Source organism: Diceros bicornis, unplaced genomic scaffold, assembly GCF_020826845.1.
Source record: "Diceros bicornis minor isolate mBicDic1 unplaced genomic scaffold, mDicBic1.mat.cur scaffold_252_ctg1, whole genome shotgun sequence".
NCBI lineage: Eukaryota > Metazoa > Chordata > Mammalia > Perissodactyla > Rhinocerotidae > Diceros > Diceros bicornis.
Window position 1 is genome coordinate 316307 of NW_026691130.1, and position 12491 is coordinate 328797.

The 12491-nt window shown below is 45.1% G+C and overlaps 1 pseudogene; it reads left to right on the forward strand.

Annotated features, from left to right (window-relative positions):
- Window positions 1-12491, forward strand: part of LOC131402754 (adhesion G protein-coupled receptor E1-like) — a 212904-nt pseudogene that overhangs the window by 133438 nt on the left and 66975 nt on the right.

Here is a 12491-nt window from a genome sequence, read left to right on the forward strand (position 1 = left end):
CTTCCTGCTGCCCTGCTCCCGGGAACATTCAGCATTGTTTGAGGAGGAGCTAAAGAAGATCCAGGACCACACTGTGCTGCAGGTGACGGAGGCTCAGCGCTGGGAGGACAGCTGGACATGCTCCATGCCACCGTCCAGGGCTTGTGCTGTGACCCGCTGTGAGCCCCCCACAGATAAAGGCTCCTCCTGTGTGGATACAGCTTCTGTGGTTTACTCACTTATTGCTTCATTCACCCAGTCATTCCTTCACTCATTCCTTCACTCACTCACTCCTGCACTCATGTACTCATTCATGCATTCGTTCATTGTTTCACTCACTCATTCAGCCAATACGTTCTGGTCCCTGCCATGGGCCGAGCACTGTAACTTCACCAATGAGTATGACCCCACGTGGTCCCTGCCCACCTGGAGCTCACATCCACTGTGTCACCTGAAAGAGGGCTGTCCCTCGGGTTAGCAGGGGTGATGAGCACCAGGAATCCGCTTCTGAAAGTAGAGGCTACCCATGCAAAGAAAAGAACGGAGAAAACCCATGCTTGGCACTTCATCGACAAAAAAAAAATAATTAAAAGTTAAGAAAAATAAAGATATCCTACACTTAACAAAATGTGGGTTCTAATCACAAGTGTGCACTCATTCCTACAACCAATGAGAAGTAATCCAGAGTGGACTGGGTGTTTGTAACACATTCTTCTGGCCAATAATAGCATTTCAGTAAACATGTTCCAGGGCCTCATGATTTTCCTAAGGCCTCTGTGATCCTCCAACACTTAAATCTTTCTCCTTGGAAGCCTCTGTCCTGTCCCCCTCCTTGTCGAATGGCTCTTCCACTGTCCGGGGGCCTACCCTGCACGGCCACACGCGTCAGCGACTCTCCACGTTGTGTGGACAGGCTGCCCGCGTTCCTCCCTCAGCCTCACGAGCTCCTGTTTCTTTGGCAAGGTTGGGGTTTTCCCTGGGTGGTTAGCGGGCGTCCTTCTTTGCAGCGGTGTGCGTCTCCCCACGCTGCGTCTCCTCTGGCGACTCGGGAGGCAGGCCTGTGGCCCCATCTCACAGGTGAGGAAGCTCAAGTCCAGGAGGCTGGACGACCTGCTCCAAGTCACAGCCAGCGTGCAGCCTCTGCAGAGTCTGGCCCCAGAGCAGACCAGGACATAGGGCAAGTGGTTTGTCTGCAGGTGAGGGAGGAGGCCCGAGGGAGGCCATGGGGAAGGGAGCCTGGAGGAGGAGCGCCAGGGCGGGGCCTGACGAGGGAGCACTGAGGTGAGCATCCCTCCTAGTCCTGTCGGGAGACGAGATCCCACCCGGACTGGCTCTGTGCCCGTGGGTGGAGGGTTTACCCCGGGTCGTGAAGGCTTCTGTGCTACAGGCTGGCACAGGCTCGCAGGAGAGGAAGCTCCCGGTGCAAGAGAGAGCCCTCAGGCAGAGAGTGGATGCAGGTGCTCCAGGGGGACACTGTGGGCCTGCCGGGGACTGGCTCCCAGGGACTGCAGGGACTCAAGTGGGCTGAGGGAACTGAAGGGCAGCAGCAGCAATGTCTGCAGCGGGGGTCTGCACACATGTCCCACACGTATGCCCCCAGAAAGGCTGCTCTGCATGGCATTTCTCCCCCCAGACGCGTAGTTGCCCCAAACCGCCCCTCCACTCCACACTCCCAACTCCTTTCCACTCGTCTCAGGTTACTAGAAATTCAGAATATTTTAGTTGGTGTTGGAGCCCAGAGACTTTTGTTTGTCCTGCCCATGTTCTAACATTGCTGGCTTTTTAAAGATCTCAGGGCTTTGACTCCAAAACAGCAAGATGATGAGGATCCCAGAGAGCTTTCTGGAAGCAAGGCTTTATGTTTTTCAATACTGCCATCCCACCAGCTCTTCTCAAAATCCCTCCAGGACACAGACTCACAATCTTGGGTCCTCAGATTGCTGAAAGGATGCGCCTTCAGAAAGTGATCGGCGTGGGTCGGCAGGACGCACCGAATGGTTGAGTGAGGAGTTCAGCCAATCCTCTTCCCGGAAAGCCATGATCACACCGGACGTGCTGTCAGAAAACAAGCTCTGGGAAGAGACCAAAGACATACAACCAACTGAGGAGCATGTGAAGCTGAGGGAAGAACAGTGAGAGTCGTGGTGTTTTTGCCCAGGGCAGGTCCCGTCCCCACCCCCTCAGTGTGACGGCCCTGTGAGCGGCGCAAGCCTGAATGGGGGTGGCTTCACTGTCAGAGGTTGCCCACTTGATGTCGCCATGCGTGGGCAAAGCCCGGCCCCTAAGCATTCCTGGAAACAGTAGCCATCTCAGTGGCAAGCTGACATGGAAGGTCAACTTTGCAGCCGCCTGAGGTTGGATCTAGAACAGAGCAGCGAATCAGCCAGGAAGGTGAGACGGACAACCACACAATGAGACAGACACAGCGGCCTTGATGGGCTGCACGTAACCCCAGGGGGTCTGGAAGGTGGTGTGCTTGTGCAGGCCTGTGCTCAATCAGGTGAGACCAGGAGATGGGCATTGTGGGGATGCTTAGAGACCTGCCCCCAGCCTAGGCCCTGCCCCCAGGGGTTGCTGCCTCCCAGGAAGTCCAAGTTGACTGAGGGGACAATGCCCAGCCCTGTCGAAGGTCCCTGTCCACTCTGGGGCTCCCATGGAGAGAGGCCTTCCCACCTGGAAACTTCTCCCCAGGTCTTCTTCAGAGGCTGAAACGAGGTGCTCTCAGAGCAGAGAAGATGGTGAGCAGTGAGGAGAGGCTCCTGAGGAGTCGGCCCTCCTGGGGAAGGAAGCAAATGAGCTGGGAGGGTGGAGTGGTCCCTGCTTGCTCTGGCCTCAGCCCCCTCAGTGTACATCTCCCTCCTGGAGGGGACAGGAGCCCAGGGAACCCGGGAGAGCACACCCGGGCCGCGATGAGCAACACTCCCAAGGAGGAGGATCTGAGCTCAACGCAGGATCAGCCCAGGTAGGAAGGGAGCCTTTCGCCACCAGGACACTTGAGTCAAGGTCAGCGTGCCCCTGCAGGGATGATGAGCTCCCTGCCTGTTCTATACGTCCCTGTGGACCACTGACTGCTTAGGGACTGGCTTCTGACCAGCAGACCCAGCACAAGTGACAGGACGACCCTTCCCAGATTCCATCACCGAGGCTGTCATTCTCTCTCACTCGCTCTCTTGTGTTCCCTCTTCCCTCTCCCCTTGTTCCCCTCTCTCAGTCTGTCTAACCCCTGGACCTGGGGACATACATGGACGTCCTGAGCTCCCCTATGCAGAGGCCCACGCAGAAGAAAACCAAGGGAGTGCCCTGGCCAACAGACAGAAAGGAGCCAGGCTCTCAGTGAAGCTGATCCTGACCGAGCCCACAGGAGTAAGCTTGACAGCACATCTCACCCTGGTCCAGCCTCGGTGGAGGCCACAGCCCCAACCTGGAAGTTGTCATGAGCAGAGGCTCCAGCTCAGCTGTGCAGGATTCCTGGTCCACAGAGATGGAGAGAGAGTGAATATTTGCGGTTTACAGATGCAGGGTGGGGAGCAGTGTTGTCAGAGAGGAGGAAACACCTCACACCATCTCCCAGTTCCCAGGTCTGGCCTGCCCTTCTCCCTCCTCTCCCCTCCAGGTTCTCTGCAGCCACAGTGCCCACCTCTCTAACCTCCTCTGGCCAAATTCACTTCTGCCTGGGTGTCTCCACACCAGCAGTGCCTTCTCCCTGGCACGCTGATCACAGGTGAGTGCAGCGCTGGGTCCTCATGTCATTCTGGTCACAGCAAATGTCACCTCAGTCAGGCCTTTCAGACCCTCCTACCCAGTGAGACCCCAGCCCTCCCTGCAGGACACTCTTTATTTTCATTCCAGTTCATGCTCTTCTCTTTCACGTGTCTCTGATTTTGTGCTTTTGTCCATCTGCCTCCAGACTGAGCTCCTGGTGGGCAGGGACCACTGGGTAGATTTCAGCACCACCCTTGGGCCCACCAGGGCTCCCGGCCCAGGGTGATGGCTTGGCACATAGCTGCCGAATGAACAAATAGGGGCATCTTGGATCCCTCCTTCCTGCTTTTGCTCCACTCAGTGGGTGAAGAGGAACACTAGTAATAGGAAGTGCAAGTGGGTCCTGAGGCAGGCGGAGGGTCAGCATGACTTCTGCATGAATCCTCCTCTCCCCAAATTGCTCCAGCAAAGCTCAGTGGGCACCACTGACACAGGAGGCTGCCACCTGATGGCCAACACAGGAACTGCAGCCTCAGGCAGGGACAGCACAGCACCAGGCAGGCATGTATCTCTTGTGGAGAAATGCCTATCCAAACGCATTGCCCATTTTTCATTGTGCTATTTGTATTTTATTGTTGAGAGGGGAGAATGTATTATATATTCTCAATAGTAGACCTTTATCAGATATGTAAAGATCTGTAAACATATTCTCCCCTTCTGTGAGTCGTCTTTTTGCTTTCCTGATCGTGTCTTTCAACGCTCTCAAGTTTTACTTTTCATGAAGTTTAATTGATCTGTTTTCCCTTTGGTTGCTTATGTGTTGGGTGCCACAATTACAAAAACATTGCCTAATCCAGGGCCATGTTTTCTTCCAAGAGTTTTATAGTTTTAGGTCTTACATTTACATCTTTGATGGTAAGAAGATGTAACATTTTTGTATATGGTGTGAGGTAGGGGTTCACCTTTATTCTTTCACATGTGGATATCCACCTGTCCCAGCACTACTTGTTGAAAAGATTATTCCCTCCTCATTGTCTTGGCATCTCAAATAATTCTAGAATCTGTGGTTGTTGCAGGTGGTGTGACTTACAGTTCCTTAGAATTTTTCTTTACATGAAGGTTGCTTTTCTCTGGCCTTGTGGACTTTCACCCACTGCATATGTAGACTGATCATTAGCGAAATAATCATATCAGGTATTTGGACTAGTTTTTTCTTTGCTTGCGGTGGGTATGTAAGTCCACACCCTGTTACTCCCTGATGGCTGGGTGGACCACATTGCACCATTGTTCTGGCCTGGATTATCGCTGTATCCTTCTAACTGGTTTCTCTGCCTCTATATTTGACCCGCAATCTATCCTCAATGCACCAATTGGAGTGGCCCTTTAAAACCAGATGTCACACCCTGACATTGTGAAATCTCTCAAGGGGCTCTCCATTTCTCTCAGGGGGAAAGTTCAAGTCCTTATGATGGACCTCAAGCCCAATACAGTTGGTCCCACACTCTCTCTGACATCATCTTTGGCCAGTCATCCCCTGTACCATTTGCTCCAGTCCCTCTGCCCTCCATTAGGCTCCTGGTACATGCCAGGCACTCTCCCACCTGTAGACTTGTACTCTATGTTCCTTCCACTTGGAATCCTCTTCCACATGATAATTTCATGCCTCATCTTCTTCACTATCTTTAATTCTGTGTTCAAATGTCATCTTGGTGAGGCTGTATTGACCATGTCATTTAAAATATAAACTATCCTCTTGTTCTGACACTCCCTATCCAACTTGTTCCCCTTTCATTTTTCCCCTTAGCACTAATACCCTATAAAATAATATATAATGATAAGAATCAGTGTTCAATCAGGACACGGAAACCAACCAATAGATTGAGCAGGGACAGTTTATATAATGAACAATTAACCATAAACCTTTAAAGGGAACTATAGAGAATAGCCCAGAATTACAGTAGAGTAGTTAAGAAAGAAACAAATTTGGGAGAGGACCCCCTCGCCAAGGCTGCCTTCAGGCCTTGTTGGAGAAGGAATGATTGCAGCACAGGGATGGTGGAGAAGATTGTCATGTTTCCCAAGGCCAGTACCAGTCCCTGGTCAGGGCAGAGCTCAGCAGGTAGGGAACAGCAGGCTGAGACTGGCAAACAGGAAAGCCCTGTCCCCTCCCAGGGGCAGGTAGGCTGAGGCTGGGATGCCTACTGGATTCACTGGGATTCCACTTGCAGCGGTGCCACTCATTCTCCTTATTAAGCCATCCAAGGGGATCCACTGAATCCACTGTGGATCATCCACTGTGGGTGAGTCCACGTAGACACCCCTGAATTGTGCCACTGCTGGTTGTACTGCAGGAGAAAGAAAAAGAAAAGAATGGAAGCACCCTGGAATTAGGATGGAAGGCCCTTTGTCCTAAACCTTCTCTGACAAAAGCTTAACCCCTGCCAGGTGCAAAAGAGAAATGTCTACTGGGTGCAGCTCCATTATTGCAGAACAGACAATAGAGCGCAACACTCTGATGTTGTTACACAGGGGCAATCCATTGATAACTGGCACCATAATTCCCTTATTATTTTGTTTATGTATTCCATGCTTTTACTTCCAACTTGCCTCTATTGCTTTATTTGAAGTAAGATTTTGAAGACAGCATATGCTTGTATCAAGGTTTCTAAAAAAAGGTATTTTGACCCCCCAAAATGCCATTATTAGATCAAAACAACAGAAGAATTAAAAGTACAAAGTAGCTATACTATCAGTATATGTCTTAAGTAAATAGTTTACTGTCAAATTCCTCTTATATAAGAAAGCACCATGCAGTTTCATTTTAATGATGTTAGCCTCAATAATCTAGTATAATAATAAACTCCTTTGTAATGAGTAACTATATAAAATGAAGTTACAATAATTTACAATTTACGTCTGTGACATGACCCAACTACTCTCTACAAGCACCACTGAAATCTTGATTGATGCTTGGCTACCCTGTTCTACTAGAACTAACGGGAATATTTCACTGCCAACAAATTCTGTTTACCTACTGTGTAGTTTATAAGGGTTGAATTCTTCTCTACTTGAAAATCACCATTTTCATCTCTCCATATGGATACCTGTTTATTGGCAGATAGCTTTGCAGCCAGTATAGTTTTTTTTCAGGAGAGTCTTATATAAGAAGTCATAAAATATGAGTATAAATAACTTACACTTAGGCAATTTTTCTTTTTCTTTTTTTTTCCCTGCTTGGAAAGATTTGCCCTGAGCTAACATCTGTTGCCAATCTGCCTCTCTTCTTTCTCCCTTCCCAAAGCCCCAGTACATAGTTCTATATTCTACGTGTAAATCCTTCTAGTTCTTCTACATGAGCCACTGCCACAGCATAGTCAATGAGAGACGAGTGGTGTGGTTCGCGCCTGGGAACTGAACCTGGGACTCCGAAGTGGAGCGTGCCAAACTTTAACCGCTAGGCCATCAGGGGTTGCTCCAGGAAATTTTTCTAGAAAAATATTGGAATCAAGATGTATGATTTATTTCTAAAAATTTCATAGCATACTTTAAAACATGAAATGCTCAACATGTTTAAAAGCACTTTACCACTCAGTTTACCTTAACAAAGATATAGCAAACATTTTGAGAAATATACTTTCAACAGGAAAGTCCAATTGTAGCTTTATGCTTTTGTAGACCACTCCCAATAATGTGGCTTAAAAAATATAACTGTAAGATTCTCTCAAGAAAATGTATTTCATTTCTATAAAAATCGTTCTTTACAGTGTCTCAATGTTTGTTTCCTACTAAGCTTCTCAATGTTCTTTAGGCTTAACAATATAGTAGAATCAAGCTCCTATAATCTAGCTTTTAATCCCACAATCCGGAAAGCTCTATCTCAAGGTCATCAACGACCTCTTAAATCACCGAATAATATTATTCCCATTTTATAAGTGCGAATACTAGGTTTTAAAGAAGTCAAGTTCATGCCCAATATTGTTTAGCTAGTAAGAGGCAGAGCCTAGATATGACTGACTCCTGCTGTCTGATTCTAAAATCCATAAGCATAACCTCTAGGTATACAGCCAAACATAACACTCTGTATTCTTGCAACAGAATAAATGCATTTGCTTTTTCTTTAATATCTGTAACACGGTTCTTAACTATTCCAATACATTGGTTTCTCCCTTTCTGTAAATGAGAGTGTTCTTCAAAGTACCTTCCTTCCTCTCTGCTCTTCTCTATATATTCCCTCCACTCCCAGTTCTTGAATTCATTTAACAAGCATTTATTTTATTGAGTCCATACAATTCCAGACCCCATGGAAAAACAATGAAAAAAAACCAGTCCCTGGCCTTGAAGGATTTACAGACTACTAGGGGAGAAAGCCCTATAAGCAAGTCCAATACTATTTTCAAAAAAAAAACACAAGTTTGAGTCTGCACAAACACAGAAGGCTATCTATGCCACACAGCACGGGTTTTCAAGCCTTTTCTGAGGAGGACTACAGTTTTTTAAGAAATAGCGTTTAAAATTTCCAAAAGAGCACGCAAGACCTAGAACTTCCCTGATCCACTGTCCCCTTCCCACTACAAGCCATGTTTTTTCTAAGACTCTTAAGAACATCGTTTGAAAACCACTATATTCTAACATCTTAATAGTTTTGCCTTTCATGCCTAGGTCTTTAATCTACCTGGAATGGATTTTTGTGTACGGAGTAAAGTAGGGTTCCAATTTGAATTTTTTCCATACTGATATCTAATAGTCCCAGGACCACTTAAAGAAACGCCCCTCCTTTGCCCTCTGCTCTGTAAGAGCACTTCTATTAAAAGAAATCAAGTTTCTGGATACACGTGGAACTGGATTTGGGTTCTCTACTGTTTTCCACTGGTCTAACACTGTGCTAATACCAAAGTGCTTTAGTTACTATAGCTTTATATATAATAAATCAGGATATCTCATAGATCAAGTCTTCTCACCTTGACCTGCTGCTTAAAAAATATCTTGGCTATTCTTAGTCCTTTGTATTTCCATATGTATTTTAGAAAAGACACGTAATTTTGAGCTCTGTAATTTCCTGGCAAACTGGTAAAATACCCACAAAACAAATCTAGATCAGTGTTTCTCGACCGGGGCAATTTTAACACCCCCACCTCCCACCCCAGGGACATTCAGCAACGTCTGGAAACATTTTTGGTTGTCACAAAGTGGGGGGTAGGTACTACTGGCCTCTAGTGGGTTGAGGCCTGGGAGATGCTGCTAAGCATCCCACAGTGCACAGGACAGCTGCCACAACACAGAATTATCCCATTCAAATTTTAATAGTGCCACTTTTGAGAAACCCTGTCCCAAATAAATCAAGGGGCAAATTTGCATGGGCCCATTAAAGGCCAGGGAACGTCTACCAAAAACAATAATTTAGTTTTAGAAAAACTGAACTGCCATGTGCCAAATGAGATTTACCCCAATTCATTAAAAAAAAAAATCATATTATTTGCATAGACCAAAAGGCTTATCTTCCTCTTCTCTATAGCAGGGACATTTGCAGGAAGCTTATTGGAGGAGTTAAGTCTTTAAAATACAAAGTTATAAATAAACAAGACACATCCAGAAGATATTTAAAAAAAAAAGAAACTCATAGAAATCAGTAAGAAACAACCCAATAGAAATATGGGCAATCTAAATAGGCAATTCACTAAAAGGAATATTCAAATGACCAATAAACATATAAAAAGATGCTCAACCTCATTAGTCACCAGAGAAATACCAATTCAAACTCACGAGAACATCATCCATGCACCAGAATGGCTAAAATTTTAGAAGACTGGACATAGCAAGTGTTAACAAGAATGCTGAACAACGTAATTCCCATATACTACTGGATGTAGGGAAGGGGTTGCATAAACTGGTTCAACCACTTTGGAAAATGTTGGCAGTCTCTACTATAGCTGAACATATCCATACACTATGACCAGCAATGCCATTCCTAGGTATATATCCAAGAGAAAATACTTACCTATTTGCAAAAGAATGAACAAGAATGTTCATAAAAGCATGAAAAGCCTAATGTAGAAACCATCCAAATGTCTAATAACTGCAGAACGGATTAATAAACTGTGATATGTTCATAGAAGTAAATAATATACCACAACAAGAACTACTACTATATGCAACAACACAAATGAATCCCCAAAATACAATGGTAAGCAAAAGTACGCAGACTCAAGAGTACAGATATCACTCCATTTCTATAAAGAGGCAAAACTCATCAATGGTGACAGAAGGGAGGATAGCCAATACCTGTGGAGAGAAAGGATAGTGACTAGAAAAGAGCATAAGAAGGGGCTGTAGGGTGTTGGTAATGTCCTATTTTTAGCTAGGTGGTAGATACACGAGTGTGTTTACTTTGTGAAAATTCATCAAGCTATACACTTAGGATTTGTATGCTTTTCTGTATTTAGCTTATATCTTACTAAAGAATTTGCTTAAAAATGGAAAGAATCCAACCCTGATTTATCGCATCTGATGCTCCAAGAGACTATTCTAAACAGCCCGAACTCACAATGATGCTAAAATGCAAGTTGTGTATATATTGACAACTGATTTTTTACCAAGGAACAAAGGCAATGCAGTGGATAAAGGATAGCCTTTTCAATAAATGGTGCTGAACAATGAGATATCCATAGGCAAAATAAATGAACTTGGATCCATACCTCACACCATATACCAAAAATAACTCGAAATGGATTTTAGACCTAACAGTAAAACCTAAAACTATATTTGATAGAAAAACACTTGTATTCAAAATATATAAAGAACTCTCAAAACTTAACAATAAGAAAAAAAAAACAGGCAAAAGTTTCAAAAAGACATTTTATCAGAGAAGATATACAGATGGCTCATAAGCACATGAAAAGACGCTCAACATCATAAGTCATCAGGGAAATGCAAATTAAAACCACAGTGAGATACCACACTACATGCCTATTAGAATGGCAGACAAGACTGACCATACCAAGTGTAAGCAAAGATGTAGAGAAATGGGAACTCTCGGACACTGCTGGTGGGAATGTAAAATGGTATAATGTATAAACACTTTGGGTAACAGTTTGGAAGTTTCTTAAAGAGTTAAACATAAGTGATCCACTCATTCTACTCTTATGTATTTGCCCATAAAAAGGAAAGCACATGTCCATAACAAAGACTGACATACAAATGTTCATAGCAGCTTTATTTGTAATAGCCCAAAACTAGAAACAACTCACATATACATCAACATGTGACTGGATCAACAATTTGTAGTATATCCATAGAACAGAACCTTACTCAGCAACACAAAGGAACAAACTGTTGACACACACAACATGGATGAATTTCAAAAGAATTATGTTAAGTGACAGAAGCTAGACAAAATTGGTGTACAAATTGTCTGATTCCATTTATATAAACTCTAGAAAATGCAAACTAATCTATAGTGATAGAAAGCAAATCAGTGGTTGTTTGGGGAGAGAAAGTCACAGAGGGGTGGGAAGGAGGGATAACAAAGGTGCATGAGAAAACTTTTGAAGGTAATGGGTATGTTCACTATCTTGACGCTGACTGAAAGTTTCATGGAGGTACACCTTATGGTGGAGGCCATAACTTATCAAAGCGTACCATTTATTTTATTTTATATTTTTTCATTTATATATTTTTATTTGGAAATGTTTATATCAGTACAGTGAAACTAAATTTTAGAGACACGGGATGTCATTAGTTTGGATATCATTAGTTTATTATAAAAGAGAGACATGGAAATTATTTACATGATGAAAAATTTCAGTACTTCAGTGGAATGGGCAGCTTCACGTGATGCCATTTCAATAGTAATTCATTTCAGTCTACATACTTTCCAAGAATGTCACCATCTCTAAATAAGAAATAATCCTTGTCGTCTAGAGCTACTTTGGTGCCTCCCAACTCTAGGAGAAGAACTTTATCTCCCACTTTCACACTAACTGGTTGAATCTCTCCACTCTTTCCTTTAGAGCCCGATCCAACAGCTACTACTGTTGCTTGCAATACTTTTCCTTGAGATTTTTCTGGAAGCATAATGCCTCCTTTGGTTACAGTTTCGGCTGCACTCCTTTCAACCAAAACTCGGTCAAAGAGGGGAAGAGACTTTCTAAATGCCTGTCCTGCCATGACTCCGGCCGCCGCAGCCCACACTCCGCTCTAGCGCCGCTGTTGCAAGCAGAGCCCCGCAGTCCCACCCTCGAGACACGTGAACTTGGGACAAGGCACCCTGCGCGCAGGCGCGCTCGCCCCCCCCCCCCGCCCCCGCCCCCGCCCCCGCCCCCGCCCCTCCCCGCGCGAGGGGGCGGCGAGGCAGCGGGCGCCGCGATTCGCCAGGAGGGCCCTGCGCAGGCCCTGACGTGAGGACCCCAAAGCGTACCATTTAAATAAATGCAGTTTGTTTTGTCAAGTATGTTTCAATAAAGCTTTTCTAAAAAAAATACAGGTTGTATATAAATATTATAAACCAGAGTTTCTATAATTAGCTCAAAATCAACTCCATTCATTCACACAACAAATAGTTATCTAGCACCTACTATACGCCAAGCACTCTGCCAGGTTCCAGGGTTACAATGGTAAGCAAACTGACATGGCTCCTGACCTCATGGAGAACACAGTCTGCTAGGGGAAGCAGAGATCAATAAAAGATGCACACAGACACATGGATAATAAAAACTTCACAGACAAGTGCTGTGAAGGAGACAAACACAGTGAGATGACACAAAATAACAGGGAAACCAAATCTGATCTAACGGAAAGGTCAGCATGGCTCCCTC